Here is a 17608-nt window from a genome sequence, read left to right as displayed (position 1 = left end):
ATTGCTAAGAGAAAAAAATAATTTTTTACACCAACCCTGTACAGCAGCACTTGATCCAGTACTGCCCTCCTCCTACGGAGCAAAGATGATAATGCCATGCACAGCTCAGGAATAATACTGGAGTAATATAGGAGGTCATAACTGCTGGAGAACTATGTCCTAGAACAAGCCTCCCCTGAAAATGCTGAGCTATCAGAAATGCAATGCCCTTCTGCCATCATCTGCAAACAGCATCTGAAAGAGGTGTGATTAGAGCACAAAGTTTGAAAGCTGGGACCATCCAAATTCTGATGCCGGTTCTGATCTGTCCCTCACATTCCCCTGGAGAGTGTTTAATAGGGCTCAGATGTTCAGAAGCTCTTAACATCTGTCACTCAAAAACCTTCAAATGCACCACGGGTACTTAAAGCCTCCAAAGATCAGATATTTAACCTTCTGAAAACAGGCAGAATACAACCTACCTCAGAAGTAGACTGAAGAAGAAGAATTAAGGTTAGTATTTATAATGTGCTTTTAAGAGGAAAAGGAACTGAATATTACTTTTAGTTTTTCACTGTTTTGAGCAGGAGAAAGCTGGAGGCTATACGGATGAGAAGGAGGATAGGACTGATATTAGTACTAGGAGTGTTGCTGGGTCACTGGTTTTTTACAGGCATCTTTAACAAATAAATGCATGCATTATATGCAACACGAAGGAATCGTTCTGGACAGGTGATGTTTGTTCCATCAAAGGGACATTGTCAAAGGACATGCAAAGTCTTCTCAACTTTCCAGGATTAGCAAAGAGTGACCTCATATCTACTTCAACCACTGGAGTGCCTAACACTTTACAGAAATTTATGCACAGAATGTGACAACTTGTCATGAAATGCTCAACTCCATGTATCCCATTTTCCTGTAGAGTTCTCTGCATAATATATAAACACAAGGGGGTTGGGAGGACCTCTCTGAAAGCTCCTTCCAACTCACATCTATTTCATTCTTTTCTTTTGAAAAGAAACCTATTCCTGATGGTTTATCATTAGAACGTTTAATAACTCTGACGTTACAAAAAATAGGAGAAAAATTATGTAAAACCAGGTCTAGCATGGTCTGGATGCACTCCTGAGAACTTTCCATACTGAAACCCGGGCCTGTAGATATATCTCCACTGCAGGAACCAATTGACTGTCACAGGTCAATACAGCCAGCCATCAGATATTGCTGATGAGGCAGGTTTTGGGCCAGCCTGCTGTGACTGGACAATTCATTTTCCTGTCCTCAGAGATCTTGCTCTTCCTAGTGCTTGGGCACCCACTGTACCACATAAGCAAATACGCTCAGACTGATGTCAGCAAAGTGATTCTAGCTGTCACCTGGGCAAGCTGTCCGCATTTATATTAAGGCTCCCGTAACACTCTACAAACAATGCAGTGAACAGTGGCTGCAGTATCTCCTGCTGAATTGCACACCCTCCCAGGTGTCAGGTCTGTAGCTGTGCAGACAGCCAGCACACTGAGGGGCATTTTAGGCAAGGCCTCTGAGACAAACCTCTGCTTTCAATAACGTGCCACAGATCTTTAATGCCCATGCAGAGTAGGCAGCTGTTACCCAAAGGACATTCTCCACCCTTAAATTACATGGAAATTATTTGCCTCTGAAGCTATGTTTAGCCTGCAGAGATTCAAACATATAATTCTAGGATATCTAGTTATTTGATTAAAATGCTCATATAGCCACCTAACTACTAATGCTGCCAACTAACTGGACCCCCTAGGGTAGTGCTGTGTGTTTGATTTTGGTGTCTCACCCTAAGCCAGCGTCTCACCCTAAACCAGGGGATCCTGATCACCAATTTAAGCTCAAGGGTTCAACTTCCCCAGCACAGTGACTCGGAAGAGTGGACAGCACAAAGGATAGAGAGGAGGCAAAGACATTTTCCCTGCTGGGAAAACCAGGCAATTCCAGGCAATTTCCCTCTCCTGCTATAAGTTCCAGAGCAGTGGCTGGTGTAGTTGATTCCCTGAGGAAGAAAATCCCTCTCTGCTGAGGAGACATATCTTCCAGTGAGAAAACAGCGATTTAAAAGAAAAAGAAGCAAAGCACATGAATGAGTGCCACAGCATTTCCCCAGAACCTTGTGCTCACAGTTACTACAAGGACTGAGAATGGTGCCTTCATCATCTTCCCCATGAAGAACAGCTCTCATTTTATCCAAAATCACTTCTGTCCCACATGATTTAAAGTTTGAGCTTTTTGCTGTGATTGTCACAGTCAATTATTTCCATTGAAAATCCAGGTGCCAAGATGCTCAAAAACAATATTAAATATGAAGGAACTCATTGCACACCATTTTAAGCTCCTGCTAGGAATAAATATTCCTTCATCCTGCATCCCTTTCCCACCTCAGGGTCTCTGCAGACAAAAAACAATATCCTAGCAATGCTATGTAATTTTGTGATAAAAAGATCTAAATTCTTCCTTTTCTAATGATTCCTGGGTTTGTCATAGATGCTACTAATGTTTTAACAGGCTCTTTTACTGGAAAGGAGCAGAAATTATGACCATCCTGACAGTGTCTGTCCTAGCACTCCAACACAATAGCCAGGACTGAACACGAGGCCACCGGTGCTCTGCACTTTGTGGTGTCCACGTCTCTATAAGCTGGTTCACCACTGAATCCGCAGGAATCAGGGGAGAGCCTGAGCAGGTACTTTTTCAGAAGAACAAGGAGGGGAAGGATGAGTGTACATGCCTGATTAGTTACAGGCAATTAAACATGTCTAGCTTCCCCTTGCCTCTCATTCCTAACCTCCAGCTAGCAGAACAGCTTGGCTAGCAGAAATCCAGTACAGCCATGTCCCTATGCATAAGCCCTCCATCCCCAATGCATGAACCCTACACCCCCAACATTCATCCTTATAACATGGTGCCTGAACTCTTTCAGTCCCTGGGCATCAAGGCTTTTACACCCGCCTCAAGCTGCCACTGCTCATCTTGAACAAGAGCAGAAGAGACTTTCAGAAATACAGGGCTGCAAAAAACTTCTGTGATCCTCTGGTCAGCAGGTCTGTGGGCTTCCCTGACTTAACACTGGGTAACCCAGAGCCCTTACTTTACAGAAACATTCTGTCTTGCTCTAAATTTAAAAATTGCTTTTGTTCCGGCACCTATCCTCTCTGACACTTTTCTTGCCTAAGAGCAGTGGAGCCTCTTGGGTTCTTCCATAAAGGAGCTGTCGTTGTAGGTGGGGAGGGATCAGGCTCCTTGTCCCCTGCCTCCTGTCCTCCTGCAAGGACTGCTGTGTCTCCTCCAAGGACCCTCTGTTCTTCTCTCTCCCATGGTTTCCAGTGCTGTGGCCAAGCCCCCCAAGAACAGGCTCATCAGGTCTGGATATTGTCCTCACCCCCGCTCCACATCCTGCTTCTTCTGCCACTTCCACCTCCAGGGAGCAGGCCCTAGACTGTTCCTCCAGCAAGAAACGCAGCCTCTTTCTGTTTAAAGAAAGAGGTGGGTGGTGAAAGAGTCCTTCAAGCTAAGTAGAGAGGCAAAATCTGCAGTCAGAGCTGCAAAATCTGTTCCTTCCGACGTACTTGTTACATGCAGGCCACAGCCCTTAGCCTTCTCCTCAGAATAAGTTTGACCCTGCTGTGTTAGACCTTTCCCCACCTGAGACTTCCAGACCTGTTCCACACAAACGGGAAGAGAAAACTAAAGCACTCCTTTAATTATTTGTCATGTGTATTTACCATTGCCATTAACACTTACAGAAGTCAGGGAAAGGTGTCCAGTACTTCACTGGCATTAACCACCACATGCTCTGTCCATTGACTATCTAGGCATGTTTTCCCATCCAACCACATCTGCACAAGAGGGTCAAAGATCAGCCTTCCCCTACCTCTCCCTGGGTCAATTAATTTGCATCAGGGGGCTTCCCTAGTCCAACAGAAGATCTCATATACCACAGACAATCTTATTCCCCTTTCAGCCACCACTGTTCCTGCTACTGCTGAAGCTGCACAGGGAGCTCTAGAGGCCCATGCTGTTCTCATTACGGTCTGCACCTCTTCTGAACAGGGCAAAGCTACATGGACGGGAAACACTGAGGACAAAAATGTCCATAGGATTGCTCTTACTACCACATGTAGCTGTGTTGGAACATGATCATCCATCAGAAAACCACTTTGAGTGAACACATTTTAGCTTTAAATGGAGGCAAGAACAAATCAGTATTAGTTTCAACCCCCATGTTGCCACGTCTCATCATTTTATCAAAGGCCTTGTAATATCCAATATTTTTCTTTAAAGCTCATGTTCCAAGATTCAAGTTACATGAGAACCTCATCTCGGTCACTCTTTTCCGCTTTTAGTTCTTTCTGTCTTTTTTTCATCACTCTCATATAGCTTCCTGACTTTGTGAACCTCAAAGTTTCAATAAATAAATAGACACCCTCTTCCTCACTGACTTTTTTGTCTCATGATCATGGGATTAGCTGGACTTCTGATTTTACACTTTTTGGGCTCAGCTGTGCTGTAAGCACAGGGACTCAAATGTGGGCAACAAATACATCACCAAAATGTTTTGCCCTCTCCTACAATGACCCAAAAGACATGTTTACCATTGTGTTAAATAACACAGTGAATGCAGTTGTATTCAGATCTAAGAAAATACTGAATTATAGGCCAATCTTAGCACAGAGAAGAGGATTTAACAAAGTGTTAAGGAGCTGAAAGCATCATTATCTTTATCTAAGATCCTTCCTCATGCCCAGCATCTCACCTCATGGCCCAGATCTACTCTACTAAGCCAAAACCTTCTGCCTCCCTCTCCCTACATGTCTTTTTAGCCATCCACTGTAGGGTACTTTTACTCAGAATAAAACTGAGAGTTTTACTCCAAGTTACTCACTGTCAGTCCAAAGCTTTGGCTCACTCTGTTTGTCTACGTGCATGGGGAACATTAGAAACTATTTCCATAAAAGGGTACTAGGGTGTTATTTGATACAGGGGTCAGAGTAGAGGACGTAGTCTAGATTTGACCAAGACAGAGTTTAAAGGTAGTCTGGATAAATGGGGTTTCACTGTAGAGCAGACAAGGTTAGAGGTCAGCTTTTGCAGAGAAAGAAGAAGAAAAGAGTACTGATCTAAGTGGGTAATTTCCTCAAAAAGCAGACTTATTTATCAAAAGCTGAATTGATCCAGCTTGCACAACATTAAAGCCAAAGAATAAATGATAAACAGCACCTCCATTTGTCACATAGTAAAAAGAACGAAAGTGCACAACTGGGAAAATGTAATTTGGAGAAAAGTCTAATATGGAAAAAAATAAGGCAGAGCTGCACTAACTAAATAAAACCAACCTGTGATTTATTAGTGACTATTGTGTGTTCTGTGCTGTATTTCTTTATTCAAATAAAGCCCTGTTCAAATTCCTGTGAGATGACTTTTCAGAAACATTTAGCACATTGCAAAGCAGGTCTTGAGGGTCACAAGTTCAAGAAAGGACTTGTTTTCCTCTGTCCTCCAGCCACCTGATCTACGCTACAGACATGACTTATTCAGCTGTGGTGATGCTGCTAGTGGGAGGGAATAGTCTGCCTTGTGCATTAGCGTCTCCTGTAAATTATCTTAGGGACAAGACTGATATAGCTACAGACTGAAGTAGCATGTCAGCTGTCCTAAGCTGGAGGGAAAGAAGCAAAGAGAGCAAAATGAAATTTTGGAGGGAGTGGTATGAAAATTTTTTAACCATGCATTATTTGCACAGGCAAACAGCAATAAAACACAGATATGTTAGAGTAGCTTATTCTCCTCTGGCTTGACGCAATACAGGAAGACCTGCTGTTGGGTCTCCTGCTACCACTTTTTTTCCTTTTTATTATTAGTCTCCTACATTTTCTCTGCCTTTAACTGTAAATTGCTTTCCAATCAGCATTCAGTGACAAGGCTAACCGGCAGCAACTAGAGCCTGGGCAGCGCAGGGTCCAGGCAGAAGGCGATGACTCCTATTCACAGCAGTGACACCTCTGTCTTGTTTTCTTACTTTCCTTGACCCTTGGAGATCAGGAGTCCTTGACCATAATGCTCAGGCAGTGAAAAAAACACAGGTCCTGCTGGACTTGCAGCTGGAGGAGAAACAACTTCGGGAACCGGGAAAGGAGCTGTCAGCCTTCATTATTAATATCCAGCTGTTAATATTTAATGTCATAAAACTGCAGATCCCTCCACAGCCTAGTCATCAGACATGCAGGGGTCACACCAGCCAGAATCCTTTAGACAGACAATTCAATGTCCCTGTGCTTTAGCTTCATGCCAGGACTGCTAAAGGTGTTCTAGATGTATTTGAGATGAAATGCTAGAAGCTTTAATAAAACCTGAGATTAAAAAAAAAAAAAAAAAAAAAAAGGAAAGGAAAGGAAAGGAAAGGAAAGGAAAGGAAAGGAAAGGAAAGGAAAGGAAAGGAAAGGAAAGGAAAGGAAAGGAAAGGAAAGGAAAGGAAAGGAAAGGAAAGGAAAGGAAAGGAAAGGAAAGGAAAGGAAAGGAAAGGAAAGGGAAGGGAAGGGAAGGGAAGGGAAGGAAAGGAAAGGAAAGGGAAGGGAAGGGAAGGGAAGGGAAGGGAAGGGAAGGGAAGGGAAGGGAAGGGAAGGGAAGGGAAGGGAAGGGAAGGGAAGGGAAGGGAAGGGAAGGGAAGGGAAGGGAAGGGAAGGAAAGGAAAGGAAAGGAAAGGAAAGGAAAGGAAAGGAAAGGAAAGGAAAGGAAAGGAAAGGAAAGGAAAGGAAAGGGAAGGGAAGGAAGGGGAAGGGAAGGGAAGGGGGAGAGGGGGAAGGAGAGGGAGAGGGAGAGGGAGAGGGAGAGGGAGAGGGAAAAAAAAGTGGCTATGTTCCTGCCTCCCCAGCCAGTTCTGCTCTTCGGCACTGGCCCCATCCACTGAGCCAAAAGGCATTTGCAGCTTGCAAAAAAAAAAAAAAAAAAAGTGTTGTCCAATGTAAGAGCAAGTGTTAGCATAGTTCAGACATTACCTACTGCTGCATCTGAATCTGCAGGACTAAATCGGTGCCCTGGCATAGAGGAAAGGTTTGAACACACGGTAAAGGGAGGACCAAGATTTAAGTACTGGAGACTACTGAAGCTATAAAATGCTATGACAGGAAAAAGACCATTTAATCTACCCCAGTCTGCGCTCCCAAGTGCCCTGGTTTGTACTAAAGAGCGCAAGGCAAAGCATGCCAGGAAATGCTATTGAATGTCTGATCTCTTCTTTTAGCAGATGAAGGGAGTCAGACTGGGTCCCTATCACAGCGGGCAGGCAAGGGACCTTTTAGTGGTTATTTTCAGAGCCTTCATCCTTACAGCTTCACAGAGGGGTCAAACACAAACGTTGCTAGCAGGCGGTTTTCCTCTCAGTGGGAGCAGGCATGTGTCACCTCTCCCAGCGCAGAGCCGCAGGTCCCGTATTCCCCCTCCTGATCCCAGGCGCTCCCTGCGAGTGGTTCCGTTTGCTCTGCCAGTGGTGCCGCTAAAGCTGCCTCGCAGTATTAATTTTTAAAGACTGCTTCCTCCTCCCGGGTGTAGAGTCAGAGACAGCTCCAGAAGCCCACACGTACATGCTAGCGCAGCGTAGCAGTCAAACACGTCAAACGAGATTTTAAGGGAGAATAGGGGCATAAAAAGCACAGCCAGAATGTTTTGGCATGCAGTACAAAGATACGTGTGGCACCCTATGCTGTATCTGCTACTTCTTAGCCTTCCCTGTCACTCCTGTTTCCACCCGTAAGTTCGAGATTGCTTTCTCTCTATTTTTTTTTACAGAACAGTATAGTCAGAGGGGCTGGAGCACCCCAGGCAATGAGGAAACATAAGTAGTGAGCATCCTACAGGTATGTTAGTCAGCGTGACATGCAGGCAGCTGAGACGGCCCACGAAGAGCTGGTGAGATCCAGCAAAGCTCATTAGCGCTGGCTCGGGGCTACTTCTGCCAGACCTTGGGTAGCTTGAGGTCCCAGGTGACTCTGAACTGCACTCTGGGCTCCAAGCCACCTCAGTGGCCCAGTACTGGCCTTTGCTGGTACTATGGTTTTGTATAGCACAGCCCCTCGGCGAGGTGACACACAGCAGAGCACTGCAGAACACGATGCAGAGATAGCTGAGTGACTTTTCAGGAAACAACACGGATAAAGCAGTGCCCGTATTGAGATGGAGCTATCAAACCTAGCTGGGCTTGAGCTGACTTTCTGCAGTGCCATCTGTCCCCCAGCCCTAAAACTCCACATTTTGGGAGCACAGGGCAGAGACACCCCAGTTGTCTGTCTACAGAGCCGTCTCAGCTTTGCAGAGTCTAGCTGTGCAAACTCAGTACTCTGTGAACACATGGGATCCAAAGCCTATTTTCATCTGGAAGGATATAGCTGCATCCTGGTAGTGCTGTGCCTCAGTCCACCTCAGGCTATTACGCACAAGGGCAGTTCTGGCTTCATACCCATGTAATGGATAATCCACAACCTAATTAAATTGCCTATGGATGGCTAGGAATGGACTGCAACTAAAACAGGGTGATTATGACTGTAATGGTCACCTGCGATGAGCAGGACAAAGCAAACCTCCTCTTCCACCCCACTCAGTCATGGTAAAAGTGACTATTTACAGATAGCGTCTCACTGTCTATGAACAACAGTAACTTCAGACAACTCCTGCAAAGTAGGACAACAAGTGAACTGCAGCAGTTAATTATAGTAAATATTTACATAACGGCTGGGCCTTTCAAATTTAGAAGGAATAGTTAATGCAAGGACATGCCCTTTAACCATCCCATTTTATTACAAAAACCACTAGGGAGCCCAGCACACTAAGATTTGCAAATGAACTATTTGATATTGGCTGAGACACTAAACTACTTACCTAGTGCTATAAAATGCATAGGTACAGTACATCATTCTTTTTGCAGAAATTTCAGTCCCATTTACTTCAGTTAACTCTTCATACGCACTTAATGTTTTGTATGCTACAAAGAAACACAACCCTAAATAGACCTGGTGCCATGGCTTAGCAGAGTCTGACTTAAAATAAAACTGTTTTCGCCTTTGCTGTTACTAAATTTGGCATCACTTATGTAGATTCTATTGATGTGTCTAATCTGCTTAACATCCAGGATGTTCTCCTATTAACTGGTTGCTTGGGAATTTGCCTTACATGAAAGATTCTACTCCTATGTTCCTTTGCTGTTTATTCCACAGATGCAGTATGTAATTAAACCAGGTTCTTTAAGTGCGGTAATATTTTATCATCCAAAATGATTTGGTTCTCATGAGTATTGTAGTGAGTCCTATAACAGCAATTGTTGTGGATGCTGGGACTGAAGCAGTACCGTGGTTTCCAGTGAGGACGTAGTTTTAGAAGGAGCATAATCTAAGTTTGGGAATCCAAGTCAGTCACAAGCACCCGAGGCTGGCAGGACTCAGATGTGCCTCGGGTAAAGTGTGATCTACCCTGGGAGCAAGACAAGACATTAATGTCTCTCAGGTGCCACCAGTTGTGGCCAGTGGCTGGAGTGACTCTGTAAACATCCGAAGATGAAGCACAGCGAGCATGATCATCTTCAGGAGCTCAGTGCAGAGGGAAAGGGAAAGGAATGAAACACAAAAAATCCCAGAAGACATTTCCCTTTCTCCTTAAAAAAAACCTGCATTCCCAGCTACACAAATCAAATCAGGAAAGGGTTGTCCACGGTTGCATTAGACATAGTTTTAGGTGGTTCATAAAAGAGCTCTTCTTACTGAAATGTTATCCCAGGTAGTATTTACTGCTCTATGACTTCCTTTCTAGAGGATTTTTGTGTTACCTTGGGGAGGAAAATACTGAAAGGTATCATAAGTCAAGGTGCCAAAGTGTATGGTGTAAAATTAGCTGAGAAGAGAGGATGAAGCGGCCCAAGAAATGGTCAAGTTTAGCCAAGGGACAACTGCTGCAAAATCAAGAACCCAAAGCACTTAATAAATGGGGGGGTTTTGCATACATCAGAAACCTTCTGCCAGGCTGGCTGATTTATGTGACTGAGAAGGCCTGGATGAACGCTCCCTCCTGAGCTTGCTCATAACATTACAGGGTAGGCTAAGAGGGTTACTCAACGTTATTACTGCTGTTGCTGTTGTTTATTTATTAATGCATCTGTATCAGAGACCGTGGCTGATCCTCGGAGTCTCACTGTGCTACGTGTACAGGATGCAGAGCAAGAAAGAGCATCCCCTGCCTGAGAGTGCTCCAGGTGCTCCCTTTCCCCAGAATCTGAGCAAGCTCCCGAAGCTGTCCCCAGGGACATGGATCCCTCCTTTGCACTGCCATGTTAGCCACTTATTATTTCCCAACATAAATATGTTTTATAGGGAAATAAAGTCTGCAATTCTGAAAAGGGAGTGCTTTCATACACCCGCTTCTCATCTATAAAGGGCCATGATTTGGCATCTCAGGTTAGAGTATGAAATTATGACACCAGAATTGACTTTAGGAGTTTCTGATGCTTCCTTGGATGATTGCTTCTATAACTTATAGAGACAGGAGAGCGTTTGTATTCTAGTGAACACATAAATTAATATCCATACATGAAAACGAAGTGGCGAGAGCAGGGCTGGGGCAGGGAAGAGTTCTCTATAGTTTGTAACACCAAAGGAGGGCTTGTCATCAGTGGTTTCTGTTGTATTTGGGGCGTTGTGGTGAGAGTCTGCAAGTGTAATGAAGTAAAATAAAAATGTTTTTACACTTGACTTTTTAAAGCAGCTGAGAAATTTATGGTCTTTTCCATCATCGTGCCATTTTGTGGGGGGAAAAAAAAACACTATTAAAAATAAATACACATTTTGTTTCTCAGTGGTAGATACAAACCAGATTTTCATATGTGTTCTGTACACTTTACACCATGAACGATGCAGATTATTTTGTGGAATAACGGAACAGATTTAAAGGCATCAGAGTCTGGCCTTATAATACATAACAAATAAGGCTCTAGTGTTCATGCTTGCTAATGGCTTTATTTCAGTCTGTCATGGCAGAAGAAAAATTATTTGGTTTTGCTTCTTCCTTACATTTCTAATGGCAGCAATATTATAACTGTTGAAAAGAAATTACAGTCAGGATTAGGCAACAGAATACCCCATCCCCTGCCCAGCCCATAGACCTCAAAGTTTGCTATATCCATGTCAGCAAGGCTTTAAAAGCAGAGGAGGCAAAAACCCTGGCCCCATTTAAGTCAATGGGAAGCTCTCAGTGAGGGACAGGAAGCGAGGGGAACTAGGTCTCACCATGTCCCCTGACACTCTTACATTAGAAACAGCAGCTGCTATGTTCTTGTTTCTCTCACCTCTGACCCAAATCTCTTTAAAATTTAAAATAAAACATTATAGATGTAGCATCAAAGGATTCAAGACACAAAGGCCGCCTTGGCCTGCTCCTGGCCCTACGCACTGATGAAACCGTAATGCTGTGTGAGAAGAGACAGCAGGTAGGAGGCTCCCATCCACTCTGACTGCCGAATGCCACTGCCATTGGGAGCGACAGGAGAGTTGCGTGATGGGCAGCGGTGGCTGGAGCAGATGGAAGTTTTGGACTCCACTGCAACATGTGATTTTTCTCCATATTTGATGGTAAAGACATACACCAGTTTGCTAGGCTGGAGAGCCCAAAGTGATACTCAGAGAAACCCTTATTCCACATAAATTGTCTGGGGCTGACGGATGGCAGGAAACTCAACTATAAAAATCTCAGCCAGAAACATGATAAATAGTTGCATCCTGTTAAAAATAGGCAGCAGAGCAGCAGTCACATACACTGGCTGAGTAGGAATGCCAGTTAATGACTGAACTGGCAAGGCATTTTGGCGTTCAGCTTTGGAACAGGATTTCAGGCTATTCTTGCAAGGGAATGACCTCTGTAGTGATCCGGTTTTCAGTCCTTGCTGAATTTGCCCTGGATATCTTAGGAACTGGCAGAAGCCAACCCAAAGGAATGTTTTGGTTAACTCTGGTTTTCATATACAGCAGGTAATAAAGCCAGCTTCTCCTGGCCAAAACCAAGATTTTCCCTGTGGGCATCATTTAAATATGTTTGCATTACCACCAAATCCTTATTTTGTATAAAGTACTCAAGGGAAAAGGTTACCTCCCTGCCTCCTCCACCAGTGCTTCTGCATTTACTGTAACAGTAGTATATTTGCATGGCGCCTGCTGCATCAGAGCTCAGACTCCCATATTGCGGGTAATAAATAAATATTACCTTGAACTTTTTGGAGCAATTCTCTCCCTCATAAGAACTTCCATAAAACAACAGTTACCAGATTACAGACAGAACAATAAACCTTTTGAAAAAAATCTCTCAACACTTAAAACTACACACTAAATACACCAGTCGCATATTATGAGTTGTTCTGTAAGCAGTAGAACTAATGAAACCTTGCAAGCTTGGGTCTTACACCTCCAAAATTCCTCAGCAATTCTTTATCTCCCTATGACACTTCCAATGCAATACCCCAAATCCTTCCCAAGTCCAGAGGCTCCAGCTGTTACACACTCAGCTCTCTTCCACATCTCTTAAGCCCCTCAAACTAGGTCATCTTTTCATTTCCACAGCGCTGTCCTCCTGTTCTGTGTGACACCCACAAAGTCTGCACACTCCATCTCACCAATTTTTAGCCTGTCAGCTTGGCAAGAGACAGCACATACTGTGACTCAACCAGAAATATATATATTTGGACTGGGGAGCTGGCTGCTGCCAAACAGCAGAGATAACATCTCTCCAGCTTTTCTTTGGTGGAAGTACTAATTGGTATCCTTCTCCTCTTCTGCTACCACAGAATATATAGGGACCACTGCCCTCCACCAAATTTGATTCCACACTGGTCAGTGGTGTTCAAAAGCTCGTAGTTGGGGATTAATAGATAAGCAGTATGTTTGTGTAACTTTTTGTGTCCTTAGGAAGCAAGGCTAAAAACAGGAATATGAACTATGTCCTGTTAGCATGTTTACGAATATCTTTCTTGCTAATATTTCTGCTGAACTTGCCCCTGAGACTAAGAGCAGCTCTATGCTAAGCACTGTATAAACAGATAGTGAGGCATGGTCTCTACTCCAATTAAAGAAGGCAAGCAAGTTATGAGAAGCTATACTAGTCTACTATTGAAAATAATGGGTCTTGTAAATATGCAGTGTGGGATAAATTCCACACAAGCATGGCACACAAATACAGAGACAACTTCAGACTGGAGCTCATTCATCTCAGCCAGCTGCAAACATAGATAGACCCAAACTTGCCCTATCTGTACCCAACTTTGAACACATATGGTTTGAAAAAGGCATTCACAGAAGCTGGAATACTAAATATGAAGCCCCTTCTGCTAGCCAGAAGGAAATGCTAATAAAAGGGTAAGACCTAAACCACATTCCTCATATGGAGTCAGCCACCCAACTTCAGACTGGAGGCAGAAGCCTATCCTCTCTACAGACTCTGCTTCACACCGCTACTTTGTTGTTAACCACCTACCATACTTTCTCCAATAGCCATTCATTCAGGATACTTGCAGGCAAGGGGAATGCTTGTCTCAAAACCCCACTCTGCCCAGACTTGAACCTGTGTTGGATTAGTTTCTCCTCATGCTGCTGTTTCACTTAACATTTCCTTGGGGCAAGGACTGGCATCTGAATCTACTGTAGCTTAGGGAGATGCCCTAGCCACAAGACCACACAGTTAGCAACAATCTTAGCTCTAATACTTAATTAGTCTGCAAAATGGTGATGGGCTCTGATGATGATAGTCAATAGCTTGATGGTCAGGCTGCTTTGGTAGGAGAAGCATTTAAATCTGCCCAAATTTGACAGGGTGGGGCTCTGAAAACAGCTTTTCCATTGCTCTAACCAATGGATGATGAGTGGAACTTGCCCACAAGTTTAGGAAGTAGCTAAGTGGAGAAGACGAGCCTCTCAGTATACCTGAACTAGATGCCTGAATGCCTTGGCAGATTTGTACCTTGGTCCTTATTCTAAAACTTTGCTTTGTACATGAAAAATCAGGCTGGAGCAGTTCTCCATCGAGTCTCTTCAGATAAGCAGGACACTCAGCCATCATCCTTCTTTTCTTTGCTGCATGAGGAAGGAGTTATGCAACTTTAAACTGTGCTGATCAGGGCTTACAAAACAGACTGAGCCCGTCCCACACAGTGTCCCCTGACCATCCCAGGAAGTGCTCGCATGCATGCTTGGCTCCGTACCAAGCTCCTAAAAGAGCTCATGTCTGTTACATACATCAGAAGACCATGACTTGAGAACTAGGATTCCTGGTTTGCAAAATCCTGCCGTGATGCCATCCAGCAAGTAGCTAGAAATTAACTACATGCACTGCAATGAATACGGAGACGTAAAGGTCCTCCTCACTGCTCAATCCAGGCTTTTTTTGAAAGGAAAGAGGTTTAGGGTGGGTGTGGAAGACTTAGCCGCAAAGTATCAGGAAAGTAAGTCAAACAGAGAAGCGGTAAGGAGTTTAGTTTTTACATCTCTTGTCTTGAATTTTGGCTTTCCTACAAGTAGATTTGTGGGGAGGAATGTGGGGAGGGAAATCTGCACTTATTTATTTCTGAAAGTTAAGATGAAGTCCTTATGACCTGCACGATATGATCACTGTTATGAAGCAGCAAATAGAGCTACAGAAAGGGCATTTAGTAGGAAATATTGTCAGCTGGCAGTCTCGGGCACTTGAGTACCCTCCATAACATGCATAACGGAATCAATTTAAACCTAGTGAAAGGGATATTGTCTGATAAAGTAATTCCTCTTTGAACACAAGATGGCAGCCTTAAATAAATGCAACCCCGCACAGCTTTTAATCTTACACATCATTAAATTCCTAATTTACACATTATGTTTTCATGGGCCAACCCATAACTCATTAGTGTTGAACTCATGAGTTGTAAAGACCAACACACTAGACAAATGCTGGTTTCTTTATCCACTTTTCTTTGGGTGGCAGTTCTCTTTTAATTTACCACACAACCAAACTTCAAATTCAACATTAAGAAAGCTTTCTGATCTTGTATGCTTTTTGCACCCTCCAGCCAGAAGAAAAATGTCTCTGATTGTGTCCATACATTTTACTGACAGAGGGTGGAGCAGGGAAGGAGGCATACAAAGTTTTTTCTCCTTGTTCGAGACACTGGAGTTCCTTGGCAGACATTTTTTTCTGTGGGAGGATTTTAAACAGGCCTTGATGTCAAAAACAAAATAGACTACAAAAACTGTAGTTTTCGGAGTCGACCTTTCCCCTTTTCTGCAAATCTTAACACACCAAATAATGTTTTGGTCTTTTGTCTTTTCATTCTCTTGTCCAGGTGCTGTCTGAAAGCAGGACCAGTCAACAAATGCCATCAGCAGAGGAGGGGTAGCACAGTGCTCTAGCACCATGACACCAGAAATGGCTATACCAGAACAAGTGGTAATGGGAAGAGAAAGGCTAGAATCTCCTTGGCTGCCTTGCTTCAGCCTGTTCCTGACAGAAACCAGAGTTCCAAAAAATGTCAAGTGTAGAATAAATCTTTGCAAGAGACCTGGTACCACTACTTTAATACTGTGTGTAAGAACAGAAACAGCTATTGGAGTAGGTCAGGCCAAGGAACTTTTTAGACGAAGCTCTGATCTCTCTCTCTGCAGACAGTAGCTGTTGGGAAGTGTGAGAGACAGTGTTGGGCCACAGAAAGCAGGGCAGCAAGGCGAGACAGGAGGCTAAATCTTGCCCTTCATGGGCTTGGCTGCAGTTCCTCATGGCCCCAAGGTCACTGCTCTGTAAAAGCAGCTAGTTTGAGCAAGCAAGGGGCCAGCAGCCCAGGGCCCTGTGTGCCCAACTGGAACTGCACTGAGGTTCTCCAGCTGGCCAGGAAAACTGCTCACAGCAAGGGGAAGTTCAGGATCATCCCTTTCTATCACAACTGAAAAAGCTGCTGGGGAAAGTCAGCACTCCTTAGAGGAGTATTCTGCTCTGCTGCTGCCCAAGAAGACCAAAAGCCACAAACATAAGAGCAAGTAACACTGATGAGGAGCAAGGAGAATGGTCCCACCTTGAATATAAACAGTTGCAGGATCTCCTTCCCAGTCTCCTCACAGGCCCTGCTCAAGATGGCCATCCACAGCCCCAGCACAAGTAACTTTGACAAGAGGTCTCATCAATTCTCTTGCTAGTCAAGGCTTCATCAGTTCACAGTGCTTGCACCACTGGACGCCCTGCAGACTCTTTGGATGCTTTCAGGGAAAGATGAAGCTGACCCAGTTCATCTGCTCAGCATGCCCTGTAGCTAACTTTTCATCCTTACTGTATAAAGGTCTTCACCCTCACCCCAGTCCCTTTTCCCATTTGTTATATCCCATAATTATTCATGTTTCTCCTGTTTTTTTTCTTTATCCCTCCTTTCTGTTTTCTTTGAGTGGAGGGAGAGCATACTGTTTTGTTCATGGTGAGCTAACGCTCAGCTAAAGGGGAAAAGCCAGTAAGGAAAGACCTAATAACCAGGCAAGTATCTTTCTGCCAGCACCACTTTCCCAGTGTAACCTCACATACCTGTGGATGGTGAGGGACAGTGAGTGTGTAGCAGTGGTGGACATTTTCATGTGGCCCATAAAGAGACTGTGTCTCTTTACAGAGAATAAACTACTTGGCGAATAAGGTAGGTTTGTGACATAGGGATGGGCATCATCAGCCACAGATTTTGCTTTCATCTTTGGTCTAGACTTTTGGTATGACTGAAAATCATGCTGGGCTACTCTATGCCTTAGTTTACTCGTTGGGAGAGGGTTTACATGATGGTCCCACTTTACACTCTTGCAAACACATTGAGAACCTGATAGCCAAACCAAATTCTGTCCTTCCTCCACATCTTCCTCACTACCGATCACTCTAGAGGTCTAATGCAACCCCCAGCAACATCTGTGCAACCTCATAAGGACATAATTTAAAAACAATGGGATTGCACAAGCATACCAGGAAGAGATGGATTACTTTTGTGGTTAAAGCCCAGCATCAGGCCCCTGAAGATTTGAGTTCCATTCCTAGCACTGCCCAGTAGTTTGAACAAATCATTTAATCTTTCCAGACTTCCAGATCCCCTCTATGAAAGAGAAACAGCACTTAATGGGGATGGCTATGAGGATTAATGCACACAACATGAAGGCTATGAGGGTTGTATGCCTAGATGCATAACAGGGAGCACCTGCCTTGGCTTGCCAAGCCTTCACTCCTGTCAGAGATGGGACACCGTCTCCAGAGGTGGCAATTCCAGTGCTGCCAAGTTTTGCAGCAATGCGTGGCACAGAACACAGCTGCCCCTCCTTGGCACAGAGCCTCTCCAAACAGGGCTACCCTCTGGGTAGGGCAGTGCCCCTGCAGCAAACCAGCCCTGCCCACATAGCTCTTGGTGGCCACAGAGCCAGGGCAGCCTGCTAGCTGAGCACCCGCCACCGCCGTGCTGCCTCTGCCGCCCTAAGAATGGTGGTAGGATCCAGCACAGTCTGCACCAGCCTGTGCACTGCCTGCACTGCCCATGCCACCCCACAGCATGCACCCTTCCTGTGCCCAGCCTGCCTGCATCCTGCCTGTGCTGCCCATGCAATGC

This window comes from Dromaius novaehollandiae, chromosome 1 (genome assembly GCF_036370855.1).
Source record: "Dromaius novaehollandiae isolate bDroNov1 chromosome 1, bDroNov1.hap1, whole genome shotgun sequence".
NCBI lineage: Eukaryota > Metazoa > Chordata > Aves > Casuariiformes > Dromaiidae > Dromaius > Dromaius novaehollandiae.
This window is presented reverse-complemented; position numbering follows the sequence as displayed.